Below are 16908 nucleotides of genomic sequence, written 5' to 3'. Positions count from 1 at the left end.
CCCCTTCCAAGTTTAATTTGTTCCCTTTCGAGGGGGAGTTGCTATTTGGGCCAAAGCTAGACAATATAATTTTGAAAGCTTCAGCGGGCAAGAGCTCTTTTCTGCCGCAGGAAAGGCGAGAGAGACGTCAATCGGTTCATGGAGGTTGGGCAGACAGGATCTCTTACAAAGATGCTAAGGCCTATAGGCCTGGAAGGCAATTTAATAGACAACCATTTTGGAAGAATCAAATGCACGGTCAAGCCAAAAAACAGTCTAAGCAGGACAAGGCTAAAGCATTCTGATGGTGTCCATGCCCAGCTGCCACCAGTAGGCGCAAGACTACTTCAATTTCAGGCAGTCTGGGCAAAAACTACAATGGACAGGTGGGTTCTAGAAGTCATTTACATAGGTTACCACTTAGAGTTTTCAAAAAAGCCAGCCAAGGATGTGTTTGTGGAATCAAAAGTTCGGAAAACAGTAGAAGCTCATCAGGTAATGGAACACATTTTATTAGACATATTGGAGAAAAAGGTTATTTTGGTAGTACAGGGAGGTCAGAGAGGACAAGGTATCTTTTCTCCAATTTTCCTGAGGAAGAAGTAGTCCAGAGAATTCCGAGCTATTTAAGATCTCAGACACCTAAATTAAGTAAACTCTTTCAAGATGGACACGCTAAGTCAGGGGTGTCCAAAAGGTAAATCGGGATGTACCAGTAGACCTTTAGCTGGGGATCAGTAGATCTCAAGACACTGTCAACAAACAGCTTGTCTAAATCACCCTCTTGTTTCATGCTTTATTTCAGATATTTATTCTGTTAAGGTTACACAAGAAATAGTTGTTTATTAAATATAGCAATATAAATTCTCTCTTAAAACAATATAATATTTAAGTAATATTTTCCATGGAACAGAATGCTAACAATGCTATTATGGATGTAGATCACTAAAAGTAGACCTCGCATTAGTAAAGTATGGGCACTGCTGCGCTAAGTATTATTTCTCAGAACCTACAGTTAAACGACTGACTGGCAAAGATAGATTTGTGAGATGCATATCTTCATGTCCCAATTTACAAAAATCATCAAAGATTTCTCCAATTTTTGGTGATGGGGGAGCACTTTTAGTATCGAGCATTTCCCTTTGGGCTAGTGTCTTCACTGAGAACTTTTTCAAAGGTTTTGGCTCCAGTTATAGCCATAGTTATAGTCTGCAAGACATACAGATTTTCAGTTATTTGGATGACCTCTTGCTAAAGGCTACAAGCAAACAAGTTCTGAAACATCATGTGCAGGTGACCCTTATGGTACTGGCGGAACATGGGTGGCTGGTGAATTTTCAGAATTCACACTTGACCCCGTCGCAACAGATGACATTTTTAGGAGTTCTAGTGGATACCAAGCAGTTGCGACTATACCTTGTCCCAGGCCAGGTGGAAGACATTATTCGAAGGGTGCAGGATATCACGAGGTTCCCTTATACCATGGCTCTTATCTGTCAAGAAGTACTAGCGAAACTAGTAGCTATGAAGGAAACCATCAGGTAGGCGATGATTCATCTTCTTTCAAAACTTTTTTTATTATCCATCAATATTGACAAACCATTTCAATTTTCCTTTATAAAATGTATGTGTTCTCCTACACAGAGGAGAATTATTACATTGCATGAAAACAAATTACATAAAGCTACATTGCCACATTGACATGTAAATAAACATAATGTAATATGCATATCAAGAAACAAATAAACTTGTGTAACAACATGTAATGCCATTTATTACTTTGTATTCGTCTCCGTGTGCATTTTGTCATGTAATAATAAATGTCTCCTTACATTTAGTCATATCGTCCCAGGGTTCCAACCTTATTCAAGTTAAGGGCTCTCCCATCTTTCACAATTAACAGATACATCCGTCACTGACTGGTATACCTAATCCAAGGGGTACAGATTTTCATATAAATATTGTATTTGTCTGAAATAATACTTAACAGTCGTTCATTCACCATAATCCAGTTCATTTTGGTACGAAACATGGATATGGGGAGTGAACGTTTTTTCCAGGAAGAAGCTATGGTTTGTTTTGCTGCAATGAAAATAAATTGAATCAATTTACGCAGATATTTATCAGACACTGGAATTGTTTTATTAAGAAGTACCTGGATGGGATCTTTCCGAAGTCTAATCCCTGTAATTGAGTCTATTAAAGTAAATATTCTGGACCAAAGTCTCATAGCTTCCCTACATTCCCACCATGTATGTAACATTGTCCCTCTATTCCCACAGTTCCTGAAACAGAGAGGGCTACAGTTTGGATAGTATGTATTCAATTTGGTAGGGACCAAATACCATCTACTCACTACTTTATATAAAGTTTCCTGTGCCAAAATGTTAATAGAACTCTTAGCTGTATTTACCCAGATTTGCTGCCATGTATCCTCATCTATAGTGGTATTTAAGTCTTTTTCCCATTGTTCGGTATAGGAAGGAGGGGAAGAATTAGACTTTTTTACTATCTCCTTATATATCAGCGAAATCACTCCATTACTACATGGAAACTTCAAACAAACATGTTCCCAAGGGGTTAAAGTTCCTATATTGGTAGAGTTTCTAAGCACTTCCGTAAGGTAATGGTAAATTTGCATATACCGAAAATATTCATTTTCTGGAATGTTACTTTGTTCCTTAAGTGAGTCCCATTTTTTAATACCTTGAAGTCCTATAAATTGGTATATAAATCTCAGGTTATGATCTTGCCACCATTCAAAATCACATCTTTGCAAGCCCGGGGGGAAGGCAGGGTTACCACATATTGGCATTGCAGGAAAATAAGAGGAATTTAAAACTATTTTTTTCCGAACCTGGTCCCACACTGCTAATGCCATTTTCATTATTGGAGTAGTAGATTGAGGCCTTTCTTGCTTAGAAAGCCACAGTAAGGCAGCAGGAGTCAATGGTTTAATACGTTCTGCTTCAATTTGCACCCATAACGGAAGTATGGGGCGGTAGAAATGGATTATAGGCATAATCTGGGCTGCTTGGTAATAAAACGTTATATTGGGAACAGTAAGGCCTCCTTTCCCTTTCACATTTGTAACCGTCTTATGGGCCAGCCTAGCCTTCTTATTACCCCATATAAATTTCATAAGTTTCCGTTGCACCATAATTAAATGTTGTGCTGGAATCTCTATTGGTAACACACGAAAATAATATAACATTTTGGGGAGAAGATCCATTTTAACCGCATTTATTCTGCCGAACCATGATAGTCGTAATTTGGACCATTTGGTAAGTATTGAGTCAATTTCTTTCCAAAGATGGGGATAATTCACTCGGTATAACCCTTCTAGTGTGGTTGGGATGATTCATCTTCGACAGCTCCAGTTAGAGTTTCTACAGCAGTGGGAAAGGGGTGTGAAATCCCAGCTCATACTTCTGTAGCGCTGTAGTAAACTGACTTGTGCTAGGGCAGTTTTAGCTACTTTCCTTGGTGGGCTGAGACCACCGATGAGCTCTCTTTCTCAGGGGTAAGCCCTCGCAGCGGGGTGGAGGCAAGGGTGTAGTGTAACTGTAACCTGGTGCAATAGCACAATGATGGGCGCCAGTAGTTCTTTAACAGTTGAACAAAGAACAGTATTTATTGAACAATAGCACAGAGATCATTTAGTACATTGATCCACAATGGAGTATAGAACATACACAGCAGCATAAAGGAAGCATATACTCACAGCACGTATAGGCTGAATCCCCACAGGCTAGGGAATATACAGCAGAGAGTAAGCTGACAGCATGTGATGGGTATTGCCCAGTTTTCAGGATATCTTCCATTGGCAGACTAGGGGAACTCCTGACATCCCTATCTCAACAATTGGTTCCTTACTTGGGTCAGTAATACCCTGGGATCTTAATCCCTCTAATCTCCTCGGCAGAGCCTTGAGCTGCTCAACTACATAACCTCTCTATCACTCCTAGAGCGATCTATAAAACGAGTATAGCTGTCTAATTACTAGGGCCAAGGCGCCTAGGGTCAGCACTACCCATTCCCTTCCAGCCTGCTTGGTTGGGCTAAAGCAATGGACCCAGAGCACATGGTTCCTAAACCTTTTATACTCTGGCACAGTGCCATCTGGTGTACACTGTATGAACTGCAGGGGTTACATAAGCACAAGGTCCCCATAAGGACCCACTGAGGTGTCCATATTACTAGGGATGTGCCTGTCTGTAATGTGTAAGGGTGTCTAAGATTTTCACATCCCTACACTTCTATCACAACAAACAGTGAAGAGTTTAGAGTGGTGGTTAAACCCGATCAATCTTTCCCAGGGCAAGCCAATAGACTGCCCATCATGGCAAATAGTTACGATGGATGCCAGCAGCCTAGGAAGGGGGGCTCATACACTATTTATGTCAGCCTATGGCCACCAGAGGCAGTGACGTGGTCCTTGAATTTCAGGGAGCTGAAGCTGTGTTCCAAGCACTAATAAGCTTCAGGAGCCAGCTTGGCAAGGCAGCAGCCCTCATTCAGTCTGACAATATATCGACAGTGAAATATATCAGGAAACAAGGAGGGACTCTCAGCAAAAAATTGTTGAGTCTGAATTTGGAGATTTTCGCCTGGGCACAGAACAATCTCTTGGACATGTCGGCAATTTATATCCCTGGCCGTCAGAATATCCTGGCAGATTTATTGAGTGGAGAGACACTCCACCCAGGGGAGTGGGAGTGTCACGACCGTCACCCAATACCAGAACAAGTGCCAAGCACCCTGGTCTCGGCTTCACCAGTAGTGTGACCACTGTTGGGCTTCGGGAGGAGCCCTCAGCTTACTTGGGTGCCACCTGGACTTAACGAGGGGTGCAAGGCGAGATGTTCTGGCTGGCAAAGGGGCACGGCTGTTAGCAGAGTCTTTTGGGCCGATGGTCATGGTACAAAGGATTAGGCAGAAGGACGGTCAGACAGGCTGGGTCGAGGCAGGCGGATATCAGAATCGTCAGGCAGGCAAGAGTCAAACTGGGTTGTAAATCAAGGGGTTAAGCAGGAAGAGTTGTCGTAGGCAGGCAAGGGTCAGGATACAGAATGCAGAGTAGTCAGGGAACAGGCTGGAATCAAAACCGGATAATCAAGACAAACAGGTACAGGAACAGATGCACAAGGCTTAGGAACCACTAGAAACCAAGTTCTATCACGGGCACTGACTGGGGATCAGAATGGGCCTTAAATACACTCAAAGTTTGTGCCAAAACGTGCACCAATGCGCGCTGACGCAATCACGCCAGCGTGCTTGTACCTTTAAGAGGCACTCGTACGCCCTAATAATCAAAATGGCACCTAGGAAACACGCGGCGACCACGCCGCACAGGTAATTTTATTACAGGGAGTTGTCGCAGGAGATTTTCCAGACGTTAGCAGATCATTGGGGTCTTCCTCAAATACATCTCATGGCTACATCCAGGAACAGGAAAGTAAGATCATTCTGCTCCTGGTGCCTGGAGAAGCAAGCATTGTGTCAGGATACTTTCAGTCTGAAGTGGAGGTTCAAACTGGACTATATATTTCCACCAATCCCAGTTATCTCAAAGGTATTGAACAAAATTCAGAAAGACAAGACAAGAGTTATAGCAGTGTTGCCATGGTGGCCAAGAAGGCCTTGGTTTGCCCAACTATTTGCGATGGCATTGGACAGTCCAGTCAGGCTACCTTGTCAACGTGAGTTACTGTCCCAAGGCTAGATATTCCACCCGAACCCACAAACATGGACTTTGACTGGGTGGCTTTTGAGCGGCAGGAGCTGACAGAGCTAGGGCTCGCAGATATGGCTATTGACACACTTCTGGCAGCTAGAAAGCCATCAACAGAAAGCACCTATCACAGAATGTGAGAAAAATTCAGGGAGTGGTGCACAGTGTCAGGAATTTCTTTTACGTCACCAGCTGAGTCGGCAGTAGTGAATTTTCTGCAGTCAGTCTTAGAGAAAAATCTCAGCCTTGTCACCCTGAAGGTGCAAGTGTCAACCTTGTCAGCATTGACAAAAAGAAAAGTAAATCAGTGGAGTGTCCTTTAGTGGCCCGGTTCATTCAAGGGGTCAAACATCTAAGACCACAAGTGAGACCAATCCTGCCATATTGGGACTTAAATTTGGTCCTTCAAGCTCTCATGGAAGAACCATTTGAGCCTTAGGAGTCGATTAGTCTGGATCTCTTATTGATGAAAACAGCTTTCTAAATAGCGGTAACTTCAGCACGAAGAGTGGTGGAAATCCAAGCTTTGCTTAGGAAAGATCAGATGAAGGGAGGTTGTACCCCCCGAAACTTTGATGTTGGTGATGATATAAATCAATAATGAAGGGGCACTTTCCCCATGCAGAAATTTGTGTGTGTGCGGATCTGTGAACAAAAAGTTGCTGTTGCTAAGGGACCGTGCCGGGTCAAAGGAGGACCTGCACCACTACTGAAGAGTGAGTAGATTCCAGGTGTGCAGTGTACTTATTACATTGCTTAGGAAAGAACTACAAGATAAAGCTATTTTGAGATTACCAGAGAAATTCCTCCCGAAAATCGTCTCCACTTATCATGCCAGTAAAGAAATGGTTTTGCCAGTTTTCTTTCCTAATCCTTCTAGAGAAGAAGAAAAGAGAAGGAATAATCTGGATTACAGAGGATTAACAGAGGACTGAGGCACTCAAGAAATGTGATAGCCTCCTTTTGCTGTTTAAAGGCTCTTCTATGGGGCATCAAGCTTCTAAACGTGTGATTGGAAGCTGGATAAAAGCCTGTATCAAAAAGTCGTATTCACTCAAGTCTATGCAGGTGCCCCACATTAAGGCTCAGTCCACTAGAGCGGTGGCTGCTTCTTGGGCGTTTGAAGCTCAAGCTACACCGGAAGAAATTTGTAATGTAGCAGTGTGGTCTTCACTATCTACTTTTGTAGATGCCCCAGTAGATGCCCCAGTAGCTCCCCATCTTCTTTTCTGCTGATTCACTGATTCACATGCTCTGTGCTGCTGTCACTTACTGAGTTTAGGGAGCCACTCACAATATACAGTACACATAGAATAGAAATGTCACAATATAAGGCTGATTAGTAATTAATACACATAATTACTACATGGCAGCACAGAAACCAGTGCAATTAGCATCAGAATTGAATAATCAGCAAACCTGTAGCATCATCTTATATTACAGCCAGGGAAGCTCATTTTCTGCTGGATAATTAGTGACGAGCCCTAAGCTTAGCTTCTCAACAGCCAATCAGAGCCCACTGAGCATGTGAGTGTCACAGACACTTTCCAAGATGGTGACCCCCTGTGACAAGTTTGAAGTCCTGGATCATTGCTGCTATTGACAAGCTCAAACTTTAGCCTCGTGCAATAAGTTCACTCTATAAAATAGGACATTTTTAGTCATATTCAGTTTTAGTGTTTAGTTCTTTAAGCTCTGTGTCCTGTGTATAATTATTGTATCTATTATGTGACTTGTCCTCAGTGTGAGTACTTTTATTTATTGTGATTTTATAAGCTGTACTTTTATACATTGTACAGTGTTGCTGCTCCTTAATAGCACTTTACACATAAAGTTACACATACACTCCACCCCTTTTGAACTGCAGACTTGGTTTGTTCCAATGACAGGAAGTTTGAATTGCAGACTTGGTTTGTTCCAATGACAGGAAGTTTGAATTGCAGACTTGGTTTGTTCCAATGACAGGAAGTTTGAATTGCAGACTTGGTTTCTCTCAGAAAGAGCGGGAAAATGCTGAGGTGCAGCCGAGAGACAAACACCTCCCCTCAATATTTGCCCAGAGATCCAGACCTTCTGCCCATAGGAATATTATTTGCTACTCGTGGCTCTTGTGCTTTTTCTATATACTGAGGACTCTGGGCACAAAAACATATTTCAGTTGAATGTGTGAGTGATAATAATGTTGTCGTGTGATACTCAGTCACTCAGTACATTGTCGCACTCGGTCTCTTTCTCATGTGATTGTGTTGGAGCAGCTGATTGGTCACTAATGAGACATTTTATATCATGTAAAGAATTCAGGGGACATTGTTGATCTGTGGGAGAGCCAAGTGAAGGGAATTTATATCCATGTTAAATAATAAGGAATGTTCAGATTAAACATAGGAATGATGAGTCAATGAAGTCAATATAAATGATATGTGTGTGTATATATGAAATAATGGATCCCCAGTGGTAACATATAAGGATATTAGAAGTCACACGACTCCCATGTAGAGGACTGAACTGATTTATGGATAATTACTAAATGGAACTACAGGTATGGGATCCGTAATCCAGAAACCCATTATCCAGAAGCAGCGGCGGCATTTGCTTATCTCCTGGTTGTTACTTTATAAACAATGTTGTAAAAGACTTAGTTCCCCAGCAGCAAAGACATGTCTGTAAATCAGCTCCTTGTGTTACATTGTATCAACAGTCTGAACCAGCAGTGCAGAGACTAGAAACGGACAGACACTGATTTCAGTAGTAATACATATACACATAACTTACACACCAGAGAAACATTGTAATGAATGTATATTGCAAAGTTGCTTAGAAATAATTTTCATTTTATTAAGCAGAGTTTTGCATGTTTAATATTTACAGCAGCACTCAATGATGTATAAAGGAAAAGGAGCCCAAATAATGAAAAAGAATGAGACAGAAAAGGCTGAATCTAAGGAAGATTGGTCTTAGAAGGAAAAGCCTAAAAAGGTGAGTTTCCTAGTACAGGTTTGGGATCTGTTATCCAGAATCCCATTATCCAGAAAGCTCTGAAGTACAGAAAAGGCCATCTTCTATAGACTCCATTTTATCCAAATAATCCAATTTTTTGAAAATTATTACATTTTTCTGTGTAATAATAAAACAGTCGCTTGTACTTGATCCCAACTAAGATATAATTAATCCTTATTGGAGGCAAAACCAGCCTATTGGCTTTATTTAATGTTTATATGATTTTCTAGTAGACTTAAAGGGGTTGTTCAACTTTGAGTTTAATTTTAGTATAATATAGAGAGGGATATTCTGAGACAATTTGCAATTCGTTTTCATTTTTTATTATTTGCTGTTTTTGACTTATTTAACTTTTTATTCAGCAGCTCTCCAGTTTGCAATTTCAGCCATCTGGTTGCTAGGTTCCAAATTACCATAGCAACCAAGTCTTCTGCTGATGTTGGTCGGCTCGTCTCCCACCGTACAGTCACTGAATATCGTAGGAAAATGTGTTTCGTACCATATTATCGGTGTGTTATCAACAGATCATATAGACAGCCTGACGCATTTCATGCTCACCCAGCACTTAACCATAGGCACTTAAGTATAGATTTATCTATTTCTACTGTGTAACTTAATATAACTATAATTAAAGCACTGCGTATCTTGACAGCGCTATATAAATAAATGATGATGATGATGATGATTCCCCTGTCTGTGTTTATGCCTTGTAAAGTACTGCGTATAACTGTGCTGCTATATAAATACATGTGTATATACTTTACTCACTGCACTTGCACATGTAACCACCTTTAAGTTAGCATTTAGTTCAGTAGAATGGCTCATTCTAAGCAACTTTTCAATTGGGTTTTCATTAATTATTTTTTATCATTTAAAAACTATTTGCCTTCTGTTTCTGATTCTTTTCAGTTTTGAATAGACCCCATATAAAAATGCTCTGCTAGGCGACAAATGTATTGTTATTGCTACTTTTTTATTACTCACATTTCTATACAGACCCTCCCTATTCATATTCCAGTCTCTCAATTAAATCAATGCATGGTTGCTAAGGTAAATTGTACCCTAGCAACCATAGTTTTGAAACTGCAAACTGGAGAGCTGCTGAATAAAAAGCAAAATAACAAAAAACTACAAATAATAAAAAATGAAAACCAATTGCAAATTGTATCAGAATATCCCTCTCTAAATCATACTAACAGTTAACTCAAAGGTGAACAACCCCTTTAAGGAAAACAGCAATAATCAGCATCAGTCTGTTCCCTGCTGTGTAGTCACATGGGCTTATATCAGCCAATCACAATTCAGCATATTCCATACACGAAATACAAGCCCTTCCCAAACAGTAACAAGAGTCACCCAAGTCTCATTCTCTGCCTATTTTATCTATAGACATAATGATCAGTTAGACCCCGCCCCTAACCCTAATGTACAGCACTGCAGTCATATATATATATATATATAGTATATGTGTGTCATATAATAATAACCTGCCCCAGTGGCTTCATCAGAGAGGAACCTGCAAGTCTCAATCACATGGAGCTTTATTATTATTATTATTATTATTATTATTATTAGAGGGAAGTGCATTGCTTGTTCTGTAACCCTATGGACAATGACACACATGACAATTGTGAGGATTTTCCCACCGGTGCCAATTCCGCTGTTGGGTTTCCCAGTTCAGGGGCATCTGTGCAATTTGCTGCCCCCCAACTGAGCTGTTGATCATGTGACTGGCACAGTGCTCCCCATCCCCCCATGTGCCAATGCCCTATAGGAAATATCAGTGGGTGTGGCCTTACAGGAAATGGGCGGCACTAATTAACACTTTCAGTAATTGTCTGGCCGTATTCTCCTTAGTCACATGATCAGAGTTTAACCAGTAAAGTCTTGGGACAATCCCCTGACATAAGAGCAGTGTTAATATTTCAGATTGATATGGCATCTTGGCTTTAATATGATCCTGCCCCTATACCCACGTAATATTGTATAACTGACTCACCCCAAGCAAAGTGTTGCTCAGCACTGATATACAATATGCGGCCAGGGGAGGGTCTCTACTGACTGGTTTAGATCTACAGGAATTACACTGATGTATCCTCTGATTAACCTATTCAATTAATAAAGTGCCATAGATACTAACTAATGATTCTCACCCAGGAATTACCCCCCCCAACCCTGAATGCAGCATGAAGGGGCTCAGTGAATGTGGCAGTGAAGGTGTGTAAGTGTCTGATTGGCTCACTCAGCTCATAAAAGGACAGACGTCCGGCCTCATAGTCCAATGAGATCCTGATTCTCCTGCAGGAAGGGACGTGGGGTAAATCTGTCCATTCACTGTCATGTACCACTGAATATCTGTTATTATTCCATCTGTACAAACACCAGGACTTGTTATTATTCCCAATACAGGACTGACCCCCTCTCCTCTCTATACTGGGATAGGTCACCCCCACCCCCCACACCCCTGATTCACTGACCTCCACTTCCCAGTAATGTCGCCCTGAGGGGAAACTCCTGCTGCTTAAAGTCTGAGGAACCTGAAATCTCTCTGGGGTTTGTGGGTGACACTGGTCTGTGAGTGAGTAGGAAGCAGATTTCCTGTCCCCTGATACAGATACAAGATTCCCAGCCGTGTTTATATCCAGTAACAGGTCTGTAGCCTCCTGCCCATAGATCCTTCCCTTTACCCCAGTCACAATGGCAGCTAAGCCTGTGAGTAATGTCTCTGAGATCAGATCCACATCCAGATCCCCTACAGCAGGGACCTTTATATCATGTCTCTCTCTGCCCCCCTCATTATCTGCAGCTCCATGTTATTCCCGTTCCTGTAGGACAGTGAGTGGATCTGCCATGTTGCACAGCTCCTCAATGTGACGGATCTTCCTGGACAGCTCGTCCTTCTTTATTTCCAGCTGCTCCATCAGATCAGTGAGTGTGAGTGAGAGCTTCTCTTTCTGGCTGGAGATGTCACTCAGGAGTCGCTTCTCTAGGGCTTCCAGCTGTTCCCTGATGTCTCTAAACAGGGCAGTGACTCTCTCTGTCTCACCGGCTGCTTTTTCTGCCACTTCTCTCCTGCGCTCCTGCAGTCTCTGGGCTCCTCTCTCAGTCTCCTCTCTCTCTGGCCTCAGTTTCTCCACAACTTTCCTCAGTGTCTCTTTCTTCTTCTCAGAGGCCTCACTCAGCAGCTCCACCCTGTGGCCCCTGTGCTCCTCAGACACCCAGCAATATACACAGATACAGGTCTCGCAGCAGTAAAACTCCAGGATCCGCTTGTGTACAGAACATTTTCTCTCCATGAAGGAATCAGTGGGTTGGGTCAGTACATGTTCTGCTGACTTGCTGTGCATCCTCAGGTGGGTCTCACACAGAGAAGCCTCACACAGGAGACAGGATTTAACAGCAGGTACAGGAGAGAGGACACAGTAGGTGCAGGGAATCCCAGTGTCCCCCGGCTCGGGCTGAGCAGAAAGGAATCGCTCTGCTATGTTCCCCAGAGTTCTGTTCCTGGGCAGGGCAGGGCGCTCCTTAAACTCCTGTCTGCATTCAGGGCAGGAATAAGGCCCAGATCCCTCCTGGGTGCCCAGCACCCTCCCAATACAGCCCCGGCAGAAGTTATGGGCACACGGCAGGGATACAGGATCAGTATAAATGCTCAGGCAGATGGAGCAGCTCAGCTCGTCTCTCAGATCAGCAGCCGCCATCACTGAGAGCAGGAACAGCAACTGAACAAGAAACGAAACTGAAAGTTCCCTTTTATCAAAGACAAACAGCACTTTGTACTCCTGGGAGTTAACCCTCTCAGTTCTGGATACAGTGAGGATCAGGCTCAGAAATATTTGTATTGTTAGACTAGAAACTCTGTAACAGTGAGTAAAAGAGGTGAGTGAGAGGAGGGAGGGAGTATGGCAGCTCCACTCATAATAACTAGTTTGATCTTAATCCTCCCTGGAAAGAAACAAACAAGTTGCAGGTAAGTTGGCAGAGTTGGTTGGTAGTGACTCCCCCAGCAATGCAGTCAGTCAGGGGATGTAATACAGTGAGTAACCAGTGGCCATACAGCTACACTGCAACTACAACTCTCAGCACTGACAGCTCAATGGGGACTCAGTGACATTGGCAGATTTGTTTTTTTCCAAAACACATCAGTTAATAGTGCTGCTCCAGCAGAATTCTGCACCGAAATCCATTTTTGCACATTTTTGTTTTATAATTAATTTTGAAATCTGACATGGGGCTTGACATATTGTCAATTTCCCAGTTGTCCCCAGTCATGTGACTTGTGCTCTGACAAACTTCAGTCTGTCTTTACTGTTCTACTGCAAGTTGGACTGATATCACCCCCCCCAGCAGCCTAACAAAAGAACAATGGGAAGATAACCTGATAACAGGTCCCTAACACAAGATAACAACTCATAGGAAAAGAGGTGATGAACTTCAGTCAAACGCAGTGGGTTGCTGCAAAATAAGTGCTTTTATTGAACACTACATGTTTTGAGCTTAGCTCTTTGTCAAGTGAAATACAAAAGCAACAACATACAACCTTATATGACTTAAGGTGGCCATACACGGGCTGATAAAAGCTGGAGACAGACCGTGTCGGCAGCTTATTGGCCCGTGTATGGGGCCCCCTGACGGGCTTCACCGATCAAGATCTGGCCGAAAGTCGGGCAGATCTCGATTGGATGGGACAAAAAATCCCGTCGGATCGCGGCCTCATTTATTTGTTGATGCGGTCCCGCGATCCGACTGCCCGTTAGGCATCGTTAGGATCCAATCGTTGGGCCCTAGGGCCCACGATCGCATCAGCCCGATATTGCCCACCTCAAGGTGGGCATATTGGAGGGAGATCAGCTCATTTGGCGACATCGCCAAACGAGCGGATCTCTCCATGTATGGCCACCTTTAAACTCCACCCTTCATTAGTGATGATCGGATGCAGGTTATTGCTGTCAGGTAATTAGCCAGCCTGACCCCATCCGAAAAAAGGTTATTAAATATATGTATAGAGTCCCACAGTGTGTTGACAATCTCCATATTAATGACAACATGAAGAATAACTGTGCAAATCCCAATCCATAAAGTGAGAAGTGAATCTGTAAAATAACATGTATTAAAACTTACATTAAAAGGCTTAAAAACAATGACCTGGGTTCTGCTCCTATAGAGCCTACCCTGAGCCAGCTGAGTTTAACCATAGGACATCATACGATATCTCAATGTCTATAAATAAATAGAAACATTCTTACCCTTAAGTAGAGAATTTCACATTCATAATTAAGTCAGAAAGTCTCCATTTTATCTGGAAGGGAAAAGGTCAAAAATTGTATCACAAAGATTATTGAGTTATCACAGGAAATCCATTGTATCAATTTCACAGGAAGCTGCTAATTCTCAGTGTTCATTTAGACCAGTGATCCCCAACCAGTAGCTCGTGAGTAACATGTTGCTCTCTAACCCCTTGGATGTTGCTCCCAGTGGCCTCAAAGCTGGTGCTTATTTTTGAATTCCAGGCTTGGAGACAAGTTTTAGTTGCATAAAAATTAAGTATAGTACCAAGTAGAGCCTCTTGTAGGCTTCCAGTCCACATAGGGGCAACCAAATGGCCAATCACAGCCCTTATTTGGCACCCAAGGGACTATTTTATGTTTGTGTTGCTCCCCAACTCTTTTTACATTTGAATTTGGCTCATGGGTAAAAAAAGGTTGGGGACCCCTGATTTAGACCTTCTGGATAGAAGATATTACATTTTTTAATCCACTTTGCTTCTTCTTGTAGTAATAATTTAAGCATATTACCCCCTCTCTGTGGTTTACGGATCACTTCTAACACCTGCCATTTGAGCTGCGATAAATTATGTTTAAAGATAGAGAAGTGTCTTGAGATGGAAGTGTCAGTTTGAGTCCCTGCTTTGAAATTACGTATATTAGATCTATGTTCTTTGATCCTCTCTTTAATAGGACGAGGCTGGATAATTACCTGACAGCAATAACCTGCATCCGATCATCACTAATGAAGGGTAGAGTTAAAGTCATATAAGGTTGTATGTTGTTCCTTTTCTATTTCACTTGACAAAGAGCTAAGCTTGAAACATGTAGTGTTCAATAAAAGCACTTATTTTGCAGCAACCCACTGCGTTTGACTGAAGTTCATCACCTCTTTTCCTATGTGCTCTTGGCTTCATTGGACGGAAGCAAAGTGATTGAACAGTCTGGTCGAATCCACTATATTTGTTTACAAGATAACAGCTGCCTGGTAGATCTAAGAACAACACTCAATAGTAAAATCCAGGTCCCACTGAGACACATTCAGTTACATTGAGTAGGAGAAACAACAGGCTGCCAGAAAGCAGTTCCATCCTAAAGTGCTGGCTCTTTCTGAAATCACATGACCAGGCAAAATGAGCTGAGATGCACCTACACACCAATATTACAACTAAATACACTTGCTGCTTCAGGAATGACATTTTATATTGTACAGTGAATTATTTGCAGTGTAAACAGTGTCATTTAGTAATAAAAACTACACCATAAAAATCATGACAGAAACCCTTTAACCCTTTAAGTGCCACAGAACGTAGAATCTACGTTCTGTGGAAAAGTAACTTGAAATGCCACAGAACGTAGATTCTACGTTCTGCAGCACTTCCGGGTTCTGGAGCGGAGGAGCGGCTGTTAGAGCCGCTCGCTCCGTTCCGCATCGATCCCCTGCCCCTAGGCAACGAGCAGGGGATCGAGTGGCCCCTGGGGCGCGATCGCCCAGGGGCCCAAAAACAGCAGCAGGCACGTGTAACTTACGTGTCCTGCTGCTGCAGCCTACACCGCGCTGGATATCTCCGCCCCCACAGCACAGGCACACAGAGGACGTCGCAGATCTCTTCCTGGGGCCCTTCCAGATCACCTGCAACAGTCTCCAGCGACTTTTTCAGGTTAGTGCAACAATTACACACACACAAACACACCAACACACACTTATTACAGTAATACACACTTAGATTCACACTTACACACACTTACACATACATTTTTGGGGATTGGGGGGGTCACTTACACTCACTGCACTTACACACACGTGCACATGCACACACGCGCACATAACATGTAATTTACCATTTGTACACACGCACACGCACATACATGGCATTGTGGCTTTTTTTTTTTTTTTCTTATCGCATCGTTTCTTTTTTTGTCTGAAAATTTTTTTTTATTGCCATTAGGAATAGCGTATTCACTAACCGTACTGTGCAATATCTTTTTTATGTTATTTCGGTGATTATATTGCAATTTTGGGTATTTCGGTGCATTTTTAGCCATTTTATTGCATTTTCAGCTCTGCGTATGTTGTGTTCACTTGTTTCTAGCCGTATAACCTGTTTGGCCCAGCTAAAATATTCAAACTGTGATTCTGACGGCCGATAACACTAGTCTGGGAAAAAAAACATTGATTTTTGTGGTTTTATTGGATTTTTTTGCATTTCACTCTTTACTGCCTTATTTTGTTTTGCCTTGTAAATTTTATCTACTATATATCCATTTGGGGGTCTCTGTGCGCCACATAGTTTGGTATATCTATGCATATTGGGCATCAAAGTGTTCAGTAGACCCCTGGCGTTCATATTTAGGATGCTGATAAGTTACGAAATGTGGGGCATATAATGGGGTAAAATTCAAGCTTTGTGACGATTTTCAGAAATTTGATAAAAACCGTTATGTTCAGCATTGCTTTGCAGTTTGGCAGTTTGCAGTAGAAACACTTATTTACCCATATTGGATTCGTCAGAATGTGTACTTTCTGAAAATATATGGTTTTCTGGGGTCTCTGTACTGTTAGGTGGTCTAATGTCGCATAATACACACACCAGGTGCTCATATTGCAGCAGCCAGCACGCATCAGCCGTGAAAATGTATATACACTATTGTCATTTGGGGGTCTCTGTGCGCCACATAGTTTGGTATATCTATGCATATTGGGCATCAAACTGTTTAGTAGACCCATATGTTTATATTTAGGATGCTTTATGCTGGTAATGATACATGGACAATACGATGCTGGAAAGTTGAAGCTTTGAGGCAATTTCCAGATATTTCACCAAAACCGACAACTTTGGGAAAGCCTTGCGACTCAGTAGTTTGGAGCAGAAAGGCATGGGTACCCATTTTAGATTCTGTAGAATGTGTACTTTCCAAAAATATATGGGGTTG

General features: G+C 42.2%; 2 protein-coding genes and 1 pseudogene across 5 annotated transcripts in view; 1 reads left to right on the top strand and 2 right to left on the bottom strand.

The window, feature by feature from the left end:
• The window catches only part of XB5897957.S (hypothetical LOC495453 S homeolog), a 658286-nt gene that overhangs the window by 48642 nt on the left and 592736 nt on the right, over positions 1-16908 (top strand).
• The window catches only part of LOC121394778 (zinc finger protein 850-like), a 209650-nt gene that overhangs the window by 185852 nt on the left and 6890 nt on the right, over positions 1-16908 (bottom strand). The gene's annotated exons all lie outside the window — the stretch shown is intronic.
• On the bottom strand, positions 9859-12604 carry LOC121394820 (annotated as a pseudogene).

Source organism: Xenopus laevis, chromosome 6L, assembly GCF_017654675.1.
Source record: "Xenopus laevis strain J_2021 chromosome 6L, Xenopus_laevis_v10.1, whole genome shotgun sequence".
Taxonomy (NCBI): domain Eukaryota; kingdom Metazoa; phylum Chordata; class Amphibia; order Anura; family Pipidae; genus Xenopus; species Xenopus laevis.
This window is presented reverse-complemented; position numbering and strand designations above follow the sequence as displayed.